Here is a 17,052-nt window from a genome sequence, read left to right as displayed (position 1 = left end):
TAATCAAAGTTATTTAATTGGGACTTTACGTGCGTATCAAGTTATAAACGCACCTGTTGATAACAACCGAAATATAATCATATGGGCCATGACCTATCGCCGTCACATCGCGGACGGCAAGACCACAACACCGCGTGGCTCGACCGGTCAGGCAGAGATCACTCGCTCTCGCGATTCGGTGACTCATTGCGAATCGAATGTACCGTAGTGGCGTAGTCTGCAGCAGGTCTGAGCGACAAACAACCCGTTCGGAAAATACACTCGTCTGTGGCTATTGTGCGGTCGGCGCATTGTGTACTTGTGTCTGCCGCACAGACCCGACCGGCAGCGGCGGCGGGAGACGGGGCTCAAGGTCATCACCGCCGGTGTCGGAAGTGTCTCGGCCCAGCACCAGTGGAGCCAACAAACAACAATGGACAAAAGCGCGCGCCGACACGTTTCGGGCAAACGGGTTCGTGTCTTCGAAAAAAAAATAAATAATAATTTAATATCATTATTGGTACAGTTACGCGACACCAGGACCATCGACCCGTGGTTAGGTTTGGACGGTGGCGATGACAAGAAGGAGGGAGGTCCTCCAAAAGATCTCGAAAACGAGTAGTGTACGTACGACGTGATCAACAGGTTATACAACGGATTGGACCGAACACGAAAAGTAAATAAATAAAAACGAAATCCTCCGGACGGCCCTCTCCCTGTCGGCGGGCCAGAGATCGCGCGCCCCCACCGGCCGCCGTAGACCATCCGAAGGCTGCCGGCCGGCCGAACCCGCAGGTTAGGTTAGGTTCCGGTTCCGGTCCGGGTTTTTTCGCCACGCGCCGCCACCCGAAACCCCTTCGCGGCACAAATGCCACTGCGCACACGGTCTCCACGGTAGAAGCGTAGAACCAGTTTTTCGTGTACGACGACGATATTATGATATACGTGAGCACGCGCCGCGTTATCGGTAGACGCCGCGCAGGGCCGGTCTCCGCGCCCGGCAGGTTCCGTCGGAAACAACTACTGCTGAGTACAGGTTTCGGATTTGTTGGGGGGCCACCGCCGGCCCAGTCCTAGTCGTCGTTTTCAATTAATAACTCGTAACGACGGCGGCGACACACGCGCGCGTGCCGCACAGTAACTAGTATCGCGGCTTGTTTTGTATATAGTGGACGGTGGCGTGCACGGTCACCAATATTATTATGGTACAGCTAGTCAGTCGCATTATTGTATTGCCATCGGTATGGTATACTGTCATTCTGTACGGTTTAGTGTCTACATAAAATATTAAAATACGTACAAAACCGATCGTTGTCGTTTTTTGTTGTGCATGTGCTAATAGTTGTTGGTATATAATGTTAAAGTTGTAGTTTAGTTGGAAGCGTTGTGCTATTGTAATATTATTATCATGTAGTTATAATAGTGGCTGCAGTCGTTGTGGTGTAATATATAGCAGTTAATTTTATTATTGCAGTTGTCTCTTACCTCGGATCTCGGACGTGTATAATCCGTTCTTATATTTTGGGCAAATCGGACCGGCACGCAGACGAAAATCGCACACACACATGCACTCGGAAAACGACAGAAATTTTATTTTAACAATTTTTCTCCGCGAAAACGTAAAATTAATACAATGCTAACGAAAAACGGTTTATAACATATTATATATTGTGTATACGTGTATAATATTGATAATATCACATTTATATGCATATAAAGAATAGAATATCGTTATGTACGTGCGCGTACTCTTCGCCTATTTACGACGACGACAAAGAATATCGGCTTTTATTATTGTGTTTACACGGTAACCACGGAGCAACAGGCAGCGGCGGCCGAATACGTGTGGTGCATTCTACGTCCGTATGGCACTGGTCGGATTTCTTATTTAGGAATCGCGCGCGCGCATACGTACACACACACACACACACACACACCTATACGCACACTCGCACACACACACCTATACGCACACTCGCACACACACACACACACGCGCGCGCGTTAGCCAGCAACGTCTATGGTTTCATTGTGTGCGTTTGCGTGTACGATTATTATACGTGTGTGTAGTACGTGTGCGTGCGTGTGTGTACGGCGCGCTCTCTGCCCCCGCTCGCACCGCCACCCCCACCACCGCGCACCTGAGCAACAGCAGCCGACGACGACGACGCCGCCGCCGCCGCCGCCGCCGCCGCCGCCGCCGCCGCCGCCGCCTCCTTCGCCCGTTGTCTTGGACTCGGCCACGGTGATCGTACGCTCGCGCGCGCGTGTGTGCGTGTGCGTGCGATGGCCGCTGCTCCGGCGGACGCGGTACGGTCGGCCGTCTCCGTCGGGCGCCCGGCGGTTAACCAAAGCGACCGTCTCGCTCGCTCCCGCACACGTATTCAGACACTCCTACGCGGCCGCGACGCAGTGGCGGTGGATGGTCGTCGGCGGTGGGGTGGTCGGCGGTGGGGTGGTCGGGGGGGGGGGGGGGGGGGGCGAGGGAGGTCAAGACTAACCGTCAGAGACGGCTGCGGACCCATGTTATAGCCCCGAGGGCCAAACGCGATAAGTGCGCGGCGGTCTCGCTGCGTCGGATTCCTCGCCGCCACCGGTATGGGGTGACCACCGCCTAACCACGCACTGTAATAATAATAATATATTGTAATGATATTATTGTCAATATGATTATAATATTATCGTCGTCCGGCGTAAGTACGATAATGGAAAATTATTTGATGCGCCGTGGCGGCTGCGCAAACCCTCTCTCTTTCACGACCCTGCATGTAATATGGAATAAAGCAATCGAAATTCGTCCCATATGCTACCCACTCAGTGGTTGTGGTGTGAAAATCAGCCGGGCAAAAGTAAAAAACAAAGATTTATTATTATATAATTCTCCGCGAACGGCAAACCTTGATAGCCGCATCAGATCCCATGATAATATAACGATAATATGAATTTGAAAAAGAAGTTTCGTTTTTTTTTTAAACTCATAATTCTATAATATTATAATATTATATAATACATTATGTACGTACAATGTACACAAATTATATATCATGCGGCGGAAAACTATGCGATTATGCGAAGGTTACTTCTATGCGACGCCTAGGTTTTCGTGATTATAAACATGTTAAAATATTTATTAGGTACGTTATTATATACCTATATTGTATTTATATATACTAGGTAGGTACTTATTGTATGTTTATATGGAATATTCGATTATATTATGTGCAAAATGTAAATAGGTATAGTACCGCACAGATTTATTTCGTAATATTTTTAAATATTTTAATTTTATAATTAACGTAACCTAATCATGATGTTAGTTGCCCATCATCTACGCATAATAATATTATCTATATCATAGATATAGTGCTCAATACATTTCGAAATAGGAAAAAACGGTCAGTACATTTATTTTGATGGCTACGCCTACCGCATTTCGGTTACGTTCATATTAATTAAGGCACAGAGTTTATTATATTATTATATTACTTATTAGTTATTACTCATTAGTTATTGGTGTGTGTTACCAACACATTTACTTATGTGTGTAATATGTATATTTTATTTCATTGAACACTGCAGGCAATTTTAGAGAAGTAAACTCAAACAATTAACCCAACACAAAAGCAATTAAAAAAATCGCAATACCAACATAATATTATATCTTATAATAGTTATTGGTAGATTGATTAATGAATAATGATAGTATAATAATTAATAATATTGAGCGTTAGGTAGCGGAAAAAAATTAAATTGTCACTACAACACGTGCACCTATTGCGCAATTTACAGTAAGATGCTACATAATTATATACCTATTTGATAAATACAACATTTATTCATATTAATGATTTATAAAATGCAAGTAAGAAATTTAATTTTAAAATTTTGTAATTCGGTATTTAAGTTATAGTAGATTAATGATTTAGAAAAAACTTATTAAAGTTTCGTTATATTTTATCTTTTGCACTTGTAAACACAGCAAAAACAAGTTCATACCACGGCGCACCTGTATTTAAGAAATATATGTTCGTTAATTGTTGGTAATTTGTGAATTATAATACCTCATACAATATAAACAAAAATATACATAAATTAAAAACAACATAATCATCGTATGTAAAAACTGATAAAACCTAAAAGTCGTAGGAAAATGTTTCATTTAAGTATAATATTATAGTACAATATGATTTTTATAGCGATTTTTCCAATCTGATATAGGTCCTTTTAGTTACTATCCTATAATTTCTATCGTGATTTTATAACTACTCGTTGACAGATTTTCCTTGCGTGAATAAACATCTTTACAGCGTTCATTGTTCAAGCTTGCCTTATCGATTGGCCTAAACCCAATACACTTACCATAGTTATAGTTAAGATTTATTGTTGTATACAGAAACATTTGCATATTAAATTTGAGCGAAGTCTGTTAAAAATGCTGTTAAAGTTAAACCAAATCTTTAATGGTATGAACACATTTTATAAATACTGATAATTGAATATTTTATAATAGTATTTTAAAATAAAATAATTTCAGATATAAACAACAACAACATACCTATGCACTGGCATACGGCTATACCTATAACAAAAATAAGGTATTTTACAATTTATTTACAATGCGGTTTTAAAACTATAGGTATCCCTATAACGGGCTATTAGTGCTTGTATTGTTACTATTTTTAAAATTATAAACTAACTATATACTTTTTTACTTAATTATATTATTATATACTATATTATAAAGATTATTATGTTATGATTCGGTAAATATTTAGTGATTATTACCACACACCACTGTATGCTAAATATAAGTCGTTCCCAATTACATAGAGTAGAATTCTACTATAATTGGATTGCCTTGTATAATCGGCAGGTTATTACTTATTTATAATATGATTAAATTTTAAAATATATATATATAAATGCCAAAAACATTACCATTTGGAATTGCCGTGCACTTAACGATACAATTGGTGTTTGTTGATTATTTCGTCCATGTCGAAGTTCACCAGTACAACACCAGTCGTGGGAACCTGCAGGCTCAACAATAATATTATGGAAATACATTACTACCTACATTAGTGAGTGGTGTTAAGTGTTAGTTATAACCAATAGGCTCACAACTTACAATGCCCGTACAAATAAATAATTAGTGATCGAATAATTTTGCATTATACTATATGTTATAAAATCGAAAAATAATATTGTACACGTGTTTTTGTTTTACTTTTATATAAAATTTACATAGGACAAGAATAGAAAAAACACATCACGAATGATATAGGTTAATTAATATTTGAATAATGGCCGAGCCGCCTGTCGATAGTTTTTTTTTATCTTAATTGATTTTATATGACGACTACTTAAAGTGATCAAAATAATTAATACGAGTATTGCGCGTTATTGCGGTATTGCGTTGACTAATATTAATTTTGGCAAAGAGATTTCGTAAATAAACATATTTCGGCTACCTAGGTCACACAACATTGTGCAAACGCCAAACGGTATAGCGTCTAGCGTCCAACAGCCAGTCCGGGATATTTTCGGCGGCCGTGCTGTTCCGCTGTCCGCTGCTAGACCGTATACGATATTATTTAAGTAGACGTAGAGGAACGATTTTTTTGAAGCGTCGGACAGTGGAACAGTATACGACGTCCCATGCTTTGATCATGGGATCATCATCGAGTAGAATCAAAGATTAGACGGAATTGATTGGCCGTCAGCCTGCCCGAGGAGCGTTCCTGAACTATAAGCTACGTTCAATATATTTTTTATGCCATGAACTAAAGTAATTTTTTCTTTTGAAAGGAACACAATTATATATATAGGTAAGGTATATTAATTGCTGTTGTTAAATTAATACATTTAAACCTCAATTTATTAGTGTTCAAACATCAATATTGGTAATTATTATTGTTGGTTGTTATTATTTAATCGATAACAATAATAACTATACCAATAGGTATAGAGATAAGTCTGAACGAGGTTACCTATTTAACACTTATACTGGTACTAATCGTACCGACGGGGCATAGGTACCTAAACTTCGGGAATGCCGCCCAATACAGTGTTATAGGGATACATAGCCTTTCCAATTTTATTCTATTATCTGGGAGTAGCATCCGTAAATACGGGACCAAGACAGGAAGTTGACGCCACATCCAATTGTATCCAGGAACCATTTTCCATACTGTTATTCACTACCTACAAATTACAATTTTAATTACCAATTTAGTTTAATTTTAAACGAAGTTTATAGGTATAAAACATTATTACAATATAAACGATAAGATGTTTTACCTAAGTGGATATCAATGCTAGATATATCTCATCCAACACCAGCTGTATGAATATTTAATTATATATGCAATTCAATAAATATTATTATAACTATATATATATAATCGTATATAATAGCAGCGCGCATAACAGAGTACAACGTTTTTTCGGAGATATTCCGACGTGCGCATGTAAAATAATTTAATAAAATATATTATGAGAAAAAAAGTCATAATAATACCTAACTATTCATATTATGTACAAATATAAAATTAATTATTTGATTAAAAATGATTTATAACTAAAATCAAAACATATAACTAGCGTAGGTCCAAAACTTAAATGTAGGTTCATATTATTTTACTTATTTATATTCAGTTATTGGTATTTTTTTCATTTTGATCAGTGGCGTCATTTGGGGGGGGGGGGCAACTGTGGCATTTGCCTCATTTACATCAACCTCAAGTCGGCACATTTACCACCTCCCCTTAACCACTATGCTCGTAAAAAAAATTTTGAGCCGGAAAAGCAGTGAAAAATTAAATTGGCCTACTCTAATAAAAACTGAAATGACGCCACAGATTTTGATCTACAAATTACAATTATAACAATATTATATTACGACACATATATTTTATACAGAAGTCTTATGTGTCTAAGATAAAATTGACCTTCTTCTAGAATTCTCCAACACTGTATTGGCAACTTATCAGTTTAATTATTCCATATCCATTAATCATTATCGCCCAAATTAAATTTAAAAATCATTAACCTTCAATATTGTTATTTTAGGTACTCCAATAATTCTGTTATAATTGATAGGAAATATTTGTTGGTTTACCTTGACTAACAAAAATAATATTATAATAATAAAATTGTTGATTTATATATATTGAGTTGTTTACATGTTTAATTTGTATATGCTATATTAACTGCGGATTAAAACGTCTATATAAAAATGTATCTTTAACAATGATACGATGATCATACCGCGGACAACACACTATAAAGGAAATTAAATATAAAAAATGTATGGATTTTCAAAGAATTCCATACATTTAAAGAGGTATAATAAAAATAAATATCAAATAATATTATTATTTTGGTAATGCTGTACATAATGTTTAACCGTCAACAGACATATTTTAATTAAAATATGCATATACCATATATTATAGTATTACAACTTAAAAGTAACAGGGTTTTTTTTAAAACGTTGGAAGGGATAAATCATTTTGTTTAGGACGTTATAGTTTCAAGAAATTCATGTGCCCACGATAACGGACGACGTGTAATGATTATAGATAACAAAACTTACGGGTACCAGCTATTTGGCTGTCACTCTGCAGCACATATCATATTAGATCGCCCGAGGAAGCCATTTGAATTATTTTTAAAAACGAAAAGAGATTTGAACAGGGTCAAACCATTAGTATGATAAGAGAATTAGATGGGTAAATTCGATATTTAGATTAGATGAGTGCATCTCTAGTGAAAGTGCAAGGCGCAAGTCATTTTTGATTTAACGATTTTGGATTTGCAATTTCTATTTATTTGCAAATAGCTAAATTAATTATGAATCAACATAAATATCCAAACATTATAGTTTATAATAAGTACAGTATATTATATTGATTACGAACTGCAGACAATAATAAATTATAGTTATTTACCAGGTTTTAACGCGTACGGTAAATATTTTTATTTAGTATATTCAATATTGAGTAAATACAATAACTATATTTTTCCATATTATAAGTAATTATTAATCGCTATTTGTTGACGGCGCGCATTATACACAAATTGATCATATAGATATAAGTAGGTATTTGATAAAATAACAATATTTAAGAATATTTCAGGATCTTTGGAACGAGATTGTGTTCGACAATTTATTATTTTAGTTTTAAATGTCAGTTTCAAAACATAACGCTTACTATTTATTTACATAGTTGAGAAAAACAAATGAATTCGTAATTTCATTACATTAAAATATATGATTGTAGTGGTGATGTTGATATCTGATCGGGTTAGTAAATGACACGACGATCCGTATTCCGTGTTAAAAATTACATGACAAGTCGGTAATAAATCAGTTATAACGTTATAATATAATGGCCGATAAACGCATTTGCATGTTCAAAAAGCTACAAAGGCCGAAAGCCGACTTGATCTAATGGTTCCAACGTTTTAAATCATTTTGTTTCCACCATCTCTCAAAAAAATACTCGACAAAATATTACATTATTCTACCATTATTATAGTTGTGTGTATATAATACATATAATATATTACTCCGCGCGATTTAGAGTTTAGAGATTTAGAGTAAAGATAAATGTTTCACAGTAAGAAATTTGAATACTGACATTTTTATCACAACGAACCCACTGATATTTTTAATTATATGAATTTATTATTTTTAACTTGTCGGTTGGTATGGTTACATTTTGGTTATTATTAAGATTAATGGACGTGCATAGCGTATAGGTATTTTATAAACATAAACCTAATTCTACGTAAGACACATAGATATTTGGTCAGTGGTTTGGAAAAATAAATATTTTAAAATTGAAATTCAACGTAAAACAAATATACCACAACTACAGTATCCAGGCCTAAATAAGTCATCAAATTTATAAATATAAATAAATGTATTACATAATTTACTATAAAAATGTATTATGCTAATATTCTATAATTATTATACATAAATACATAATAGTATAAACATCAATAGGTTGTAATATTATGTTCACCTTTTTTTACTGTATCGTCGTTACGACTACATCATATTTTGCATGTACAGTAGTAGTCATATAATATGTAAGTTAGGTACCAACATATATAACTAGTAGGTATACATCTTAATATCTGACTGATTTGATAGTTATTTAAATAGCAACTTAATCATCAATATCACTAGATAATATTATACCCTACAGAATATAATGAGAATTCTACTATTTTCATAGAATATAATAAAAAATAGAAAAAAAATATTTGGAATTTTATCATACAAAATATATTGGTATTTTATGAATAATGTAATATACCTTACCCTAACCTATAACTTTATGGAACATGCAATATTATTTTAATTTTATTGTGGATGGCCTAGACAATCATGTCATATTATATTTATATACTTGTTCCCAATCGATAAACATTACTAAATTATCTAGAGCTAGTCATAAATATTTGTATGCAAACTAAAGAGTAAAGAGAGTTGAGGAAATAGGTTCCGGTCAACATACCTACTATTGGTGACTAATTTTGTTTTTCAATGACCTATAGGCTATAATATAGTATTGACAATTTATCTGAAATGTAAATTAACTATGTATTTGATTTTAAATTAAAAATGATATACCTTCCTACCATAGACTCATACTCATGTATTATTTAGCATTCGAGTTACGGAGTACTTTGGGTCAGAGATTAATTTCACGGTAGTTTAAACACTAATTTTTAAATTAAATCTTACCTGTACCGAACACTAAGTTTGCAAAAATAATTATTGGAGACCGTACAAAATATAAGCCGTCTTAATTCTTTAACATGGAGTAAAGGATTCATATTGGGGACCGGGGACTATATTTTGGCATTTAGGGTCCGTTCACTATTCATTATTTCACCAAACAGTAGGGTATGGGCGTATGGCACTTAATATTATATTGACTGCATATTTATTAATAGTTTTTCATTGTATACATCATATATCATAATATACCTATGTAATGTTAGGAAAATGAGTAAATAATTTACCTAGGTTAATCATTAACGTTGGTTGAGCAACTGCAAATTAAAAACAATATATCTATTTATAACCAATGCTGTGTGATTATAGTGAAAAATGCATTATAATTACTAATGAATTTTAAAATCATAATATTATAATATGACGTGTTGAGTTAAATCAATACGCCTAGTGTGTAAACCGTTATGCCGCGAATAATATTTGAGCCTGGGCAATATTTAATTATTATTTTTAACTGAGTTAAGTTTAGTTGATGGCAAACAGTTTAAATAGTTTAAAGTTAACAAAACAGTTAACCTAATTTTTTTTTAACTTATTTAAGTTAAAAGTTATATGAACATTTTCAATTAACTTATTAAGTTGAGTTAAGTTATTATTATTTTTTTTTTAATATCTATATAAATACCCAGTAATATGGTTTAAAATAATAAAAATCATAAATATTATTGAACACAGGAAATAGCCAATAGCTTTTAGGTAGTAGGTATCAAAAGCATACGAAATTGAAAATGCCGAAATAAATACAATCTTTTGATTCATAAATAAATAAGTAACTTATTTATGGCGAAAATATTTTATAATATGTTCTTGAGAATTGTACATTTGTGCTTTGCATCTATATCAATATCATAAGATAATATCGTATTATTATTACTTATTATTATTTATTAATTATTATTATTACAATATGCCCGTATGCCACAGTATGGTACCTATATGGTATATCTTTAATCTTTATATATACCTAATAAATGTCTATTGCTATAATATGTATTTACTATTTAATTAAGTTATTTTTATAGTTATATTTATTATTTAAATATTTATAAATTAACTTAACTTGAATTTGATTAAAAGTAACTCGTTATTTATTGAGTTTATATCAATTAAAATAAGTTAAGTTAAACATTAAGTTAGTGAAAATTTAATTTTAAAAAGTTAAAACTATCTCAACTTTAACTTTTTAACACGTTTATGCCCAGGCTTGATAATATTCAAAAATTACCCTGTGGTTCGTCTGGTGTGAGTTCAGCCTTATTTCATCTGGACGTTTGTACACACATCTAGGCGCACACACACACTACCATATATATAATATTATATACGTATTCGTTTTATTGCCGACCGGCATATATATATTGTACCTATATATATATATTTTTTTTTCTTCTCTCAAAACCTTTTTACAATCGTTCTCTCCATCCTACCTGCGCTGTACGCCTGTCTCTGTCGCCTCTTAAAAACGACCGGCAGGCGGTCTTTTCACCCCGCTCTTATCCCCACACCAGAACCGGGCACCGGCCGATTAATGCATGTGCGTGTACGCCGAGATCTCGATGACTTAAAAAATACTTCTTTGTACCTGTGTGTGTGTGTGTGTGTGTGTGTGTGTGTGTGTGTGTGTGTGTGTGTGCGTGTGTGTTTCTGTGTATATTATCATCCGGACGACGACGATGATGATAATTTATAAGAAATCAATCCTGGGTAAAGAATGGACGATGTGTTTGGACATGGGTCTCGATGTGGGCAAGAGAAGTAGGGAAGAGGGAAGTCCCGATTTTTATCTAAAACAAAAAAACACCACTATACGACGGAGATGAAAAAAAAAAAAAACCACAAATCGTCAGTATTCATACATGACCACTAACCGTCGTTATATTATACGGGAGAAAAAAACAAGATGGATGCTGGCATAGGGCCGAATCGATCGAGTATGATACTGCGACAGAGGTGAATTCATACAATGATACAATATATGCCTACCAAGAAATATATTGACGAGAGACCCATTCAAATATTGATTATGTTTTTAACAAATATTAGAAATATTTTGTAATATATAATATTTACACTTAAATAAAAACACGGGATGATTTTATTTAGCTCATATTTGGCTGTAAGAAATAAGAATACATAACATAATACCTATATAATAATGCGTTAAATCTTTCTTATACGTTTGTATCTTATCAAATATTGACATTTATAAATTACAAAAATATAAGAATTGTTCTATAAGCCGATAACCTATTAGGAAATCGGAATGTTTTTAATGCGAATGTTAAATTAAATTTATATTATTTAATAATATAGAACAGGCGTTCTATAATGTGTTTTTTAAAGAAAATGTAGGTAAACGTTTGTTAATATCATTAGGTAATTCAATACCATAAAGGTTAAAAAATAGTATTTTGAAGTAATTTCTAAAATAAAACAAATCATTGGTCATTCCATAACATCGAATAAATATTTCATACAAACTGTACATTTTATATTTTTTAAATTTGAATTATAATATACTTCGGATGTTTGAAAATATTAATTGTTATATAACATTCTTATTGAAATTTCTAGAATAAATTGATAAATGCTTTAATAACGATCAATTCATTTCGAACATTGTCCATATGTAAAATACTAAGATACTTATATCTTCCTTTTTAAATGTGATTAACTAGTATTATACCATTCTTACCTACATAGAATTCCATAAAATATGAATATAACTTGGTGCAACAAATTAATATTTCAATCACTTTATGTACCTACGTCATTATTTTTTTGAAACGTACCTATAATATCATTGGTTGTTTTTAAATTATGAGTATATTAATAAACATTAATCATTATTGAATATTAGTAAATAAATAAATAATAATTATTTTCTGAATTGTTATGGACTTTTCCTCATAAATGACTTATGAGTACAAATTTAACTTATTGTATTTTCCAAGTAGGTTTATAGCCTATAGGCTATAGGCATATGCTAGGTACGTCAATAGATAATAATATACTATACATCCAAATATTACTCTTTAATCTTTATGTTTATGCTGGACATTACATTTAGATGATATGTTTGTTACAGAACTGAACACTATCTGTATAATATGATATATAATCCATGCTGGATTCCACTTAAGTCATTTATTAGCCATATCCAATGTGATTTGCACTAGAACAGCGTTTCCCAAATCATGGGTCGCGACGGTTACGATTACGCTTATTTCAGTATTTTTTTATAATTTGTTTTATTTATTTATTATGTATTTATTATCAAGTATTGTATTTTATAAAAATTCAATGATAAAATTAATAATAATAAAAATATTATTTATTTATGTCATAGTTGATTTTTTTTAGCAGGGGTCGCGTACCCAATAAAGATTAAATTCTAATCTATATAACTCTACTAATAACAACTTGTGAGGAACCTTGTATTAATTTTTCAAGTTTTTAGACCAAGCGAAAAATTTAGATGCTTATAAATATAGCTCAAAAAGTGTCAACATCATTTTAAAATTATATCATGCATAGACAAACATAAATGGAAAATTTCAAAGTCTACATTCTACGGTTATTGGTTTTCAAGGCTTTACATTATATTAAGAAAACTGATTTCGTCAAAAACTGGTTTTACGTAAAAATTCTCATTTTTCCTTAATTTGTTTTTTGTTTTTTAATTATTAAAAAAAATACTGATCATTTTTACTTTTGACCCCTCTGAAATACCAGTTAGATTAATTTTCCTATCACAAATTACATTGAAGTTGAATATCATACCATTTTGTCTTCTTTAAAAAGTGTCAATAGCTATTAAAAAAAAACTTACATCATTGTAAAATCATATTTTATAATACCTAGTCTAAATATAGTATATTAGTGTACAATTTTGAATCCAATAGAATAATAATGTTAAATTGATTGTTTTAATATTAGGTATGTTATATTTCGTATTTTCATTTTTTTTTTGTATTTAAATAAAATAAAATTTAATTTTAGTATTTATTATTTTAGGTATTCATAAAAATCTGATTAATAAATTATTTTGAAAATTTTATCATTAAAATCTGTTGAGAAAATGTATACAACATGTACGCCGCGCCGTACGGCCTATTTTATATATACGCCTGCAATAGATAACCGTGTTATTACCTATATATATATATTACTAAAGCCATTATATTATGTTGCATGTTTTCTTAAACGAAATAGCTTGATAATGGGATAAAATAAATATTTTACAACAATCTCGACGATAATTTCGACCAATTATTTATATAAAACATTTTTACATCATTATGTTTCTAATATACAATTTTCTCTGAGGTGAACGTTTTCATCGATATAATTTATCTTCTATTTGGAATTCATTATAATAAATATTAGTATAAAAGAAAGGTAAACATGGTATAGAAAAGTTGACGCGTGCATAATTGGTTCATGAATAGAAATCACAATCCATGATTAGATTAATAAATTAGATAAATTGATAATAATAAATATTAAATACATGATTTAATAACGCTTGTTCTAATTGATAGTATTAATTCCACACTAGTAAATAAACATGATTTATAAAATTAAATCAACTCTCAATAAACATTTTTAAATTGTCTATACGGTTTCCAGCATACACACAATTTGTTTCTTTAAACGATTTAATGTTTCAATTTAATTCATTATTAATTAATATCACGAAGTTTAGTAGATGATAAAAACTATTATCAGTAGGTGTATAGTATAATAGTAAGTATATCTACTTAGCTGCATAATAATATATTATGTAAAATTAATATTAATTTATTAATTGTTATGTTAACTTCCATTAATTTTCCATTTTAATATATTTTCTGGTTAGAAAGTGAATATACTTGGTAATTTGAGAGTTGAAAATTAAAAATTTTTAATACTTTTAAAAATAATCGGGGAAAACAAAAAAAAACTAAGGAATATTTGAATTTTTAGGTAAGTACTCAAAACTAGTTTTCAAAAAATTCGATTTCGTGATTATTTTAAATATTTTTTATGAGGATTTGAAACTTTTACGTTTATTATTATATTGTATATGCATAATGAAATTTTCCAAATATTTAGATCAATTTTATGCTATTGCCTGTTTATAGTTTATACAAATTAATTACTATGTACGCAATATAAATACAATATCATAAAATATACTTAGTAATATAGATGACTTAGGCTGACGGACCTGGGACCTTCTTCATTAAGAATGGTTTTTCTCTGAATGATTTATCATTGAATTCAAATTTAACACAATACCACATACATTACAGTGACATACTCAATGACGATAGGTTCACTTGACACCGCTGTACCTACAACAGATAAGTTACCTATTTTTCTCCTGTTTAATATTGACGTTTGACATCGTCTTATGTTCTTCACTATTGTATTTATCTATAATCAGCTACAATAACAGTATGTCTAAGAAATATAATTTTATTTGCTACAAGGGTGTAAGATTCTCTGGGTTACTAATTATTATTTTTAGAGGGACTCATTCAGAAATTCAGATGGTTTTCCGGTGGATATCAAATTTAAATGATACTAAATTCAACAAAAGGTAAATTTAAAAATTAAAACTAAAACTAATTCAAAACACATTTAGTTCGTTATAAAAAAATAATAATACAAATTAAAGCCTTGTTTGCGGGCCAAAAAAAATTCACACATGGGCCGTTTTTTTATGACCCAGGGTTCTAGAACATCGTACTATCGCAGTTACTATCGCTTCTACTCTTGGTAAAATTATGAACAATAATATGCTATTTTAACTAAAATTACGTATAATTTTGACAAAAAAGATCATTAGCATTTTATTTCAATAGTTTAGTTTTGGTACTTACTTATAATTCAAACGATCGATAAAAAATCTGATTTTAGGGTGAATATAGGTAGTTATAATAATTATTATATAATAACTTTATAAAGAAAATTAAGATCAATGTAATATTATATGTATATTATGTATTATATATTGTACCTAAGAGTTATTGTAGATAAAAGATACTAATTAAAGGGTTACATTATTCAATTTTCTAAATATTAATGTGAAATTAGCATACAAATGTTTGTGTAAATTATTTAAAATTCAAAATTTGTTTATTAAAATTGAAATACTACATTCTCTCTTTGCAATAAAATGCTAACACAAAGATTGCGATCATTAATCATTTTCCATAATTATTAACCCGTAATCAAAATTGAAACGATGTTGGTTTGTACCTACAGCATACGTTTTATTTATTTTTTATTATCTTTCTTAGATTTGTTTAGTGATTAAAATTTAAAAGCATCCCCGAATTATAAAATTATTACCTTGTCATTAAAACATCCGTTTTACGATCACTAATATTATTTTATTAATTTTTTTCATATGACTGTATATCCCGGTGCAATCGTAAACTGTTCACTTTATTAACCTTCTGCTCTCAGCCCCATCTTTTCAAACGCGCACCTTAAAATAACAGAACAAAAAACGAAATTTATTCATGTATTTATTTCTGCTTGAATCTTTATAATGAGTTTTGAATATTATTTTTAAAAAGTATGAGTTGACAATAATAAAAAAATATACATTAAAAAAATATTTCACTATAATATCAAAATATTATTCTTTGGTTGACTTATGAGTTAGGACTATCATCGAATATATTTATTAATTTATTATTAATAACAATATAACTATTAACTGCAAATACTTGAATATTAATTATTATTTATTACTTCTTAGTTATTACTTATTAGTTATTAGTAAGTATAACAGCTATATCAGATTCAAAAGATGCTTAATTTTTGGAAATATCCTGAGGATATCGAATACCCTGGAAATGAAATTATAATATGGCTGGTGCACTCAAGACTCAGGGTAATTAAATTATTAATTTAATTAGATTTTACAAATATTATAATATTTATAAATTATGATCAGTTGAATTTGATTGCACTATGTTTTTTATAAATTATAAACTTATTGTCAACACTCATCAGTATGTCACGTCACGATAATATCTTTAGTCTGTACCTGTAATGTACCTATAGGAACTAGTAGTTTCTTTGATATAATGCAGATACTGAGTTTATTGATTTATATTACTTTTTGATGAATGGATTAAAAAATAAAAAATAAAATATGCTCACGTTAGAAATAAGGTAGCCATTGGAAGTTATTCCATCAACGTGCAAAGTATATACAATTTATAATATCTAGTATATAAAATATTTACAATTGT

The 17,052-nt window shown here is 31.0% G+C and overlaps 1 protein-coding gene across 7 annotated transcripts in view; it reads right to left on the bottom strand.

Moving 5' to 3' along the window:
- Nucleotides 1-1,869, bottom strand: part of LOC132950795 (protein grainyhead-like) — a 107,828-nt gene extending 105,959 nt beyond the window's left edge. For 6 of the 7 annotated variants that reach the window (XM_061022362.1, XM_061022360.1, XM_061022365.1 and 3 more), the window contains exon 1: nucleotides 1,465-1,869. The gene's annotated coding sequence lies outside the window, so the exon portion shown is untranslated. The remainder of the gene's footprint in view (nucleotides 1-1,464) is intronic. The other variant, XM_061022366.1, reaches the window with a different exon arrangement.
- Nucleotides 1,870-17,052: the final 15,183 nt, after the last annotated feature.

Source organism: Metopolophium dirhodum, chromosome 8, assembly GCF_019925205.1.
Source record: "Metopolophium dirhodum isolate CAU chromosome 8, ASM1992520v1, whole genome shotgun sequence".
Taxonomy (NCBI): Eukaryota; Metazoa; Arthropoda; class Insecta; order Hemiptera; family Aphididae; genus Metopolophium; species Metopolophium dirhodum.
The sequence above is the reverse complement of the archived record's forward strand: the minus strand, read 5'-3'. Positions and strand labels throughout refer to the sequence as shown.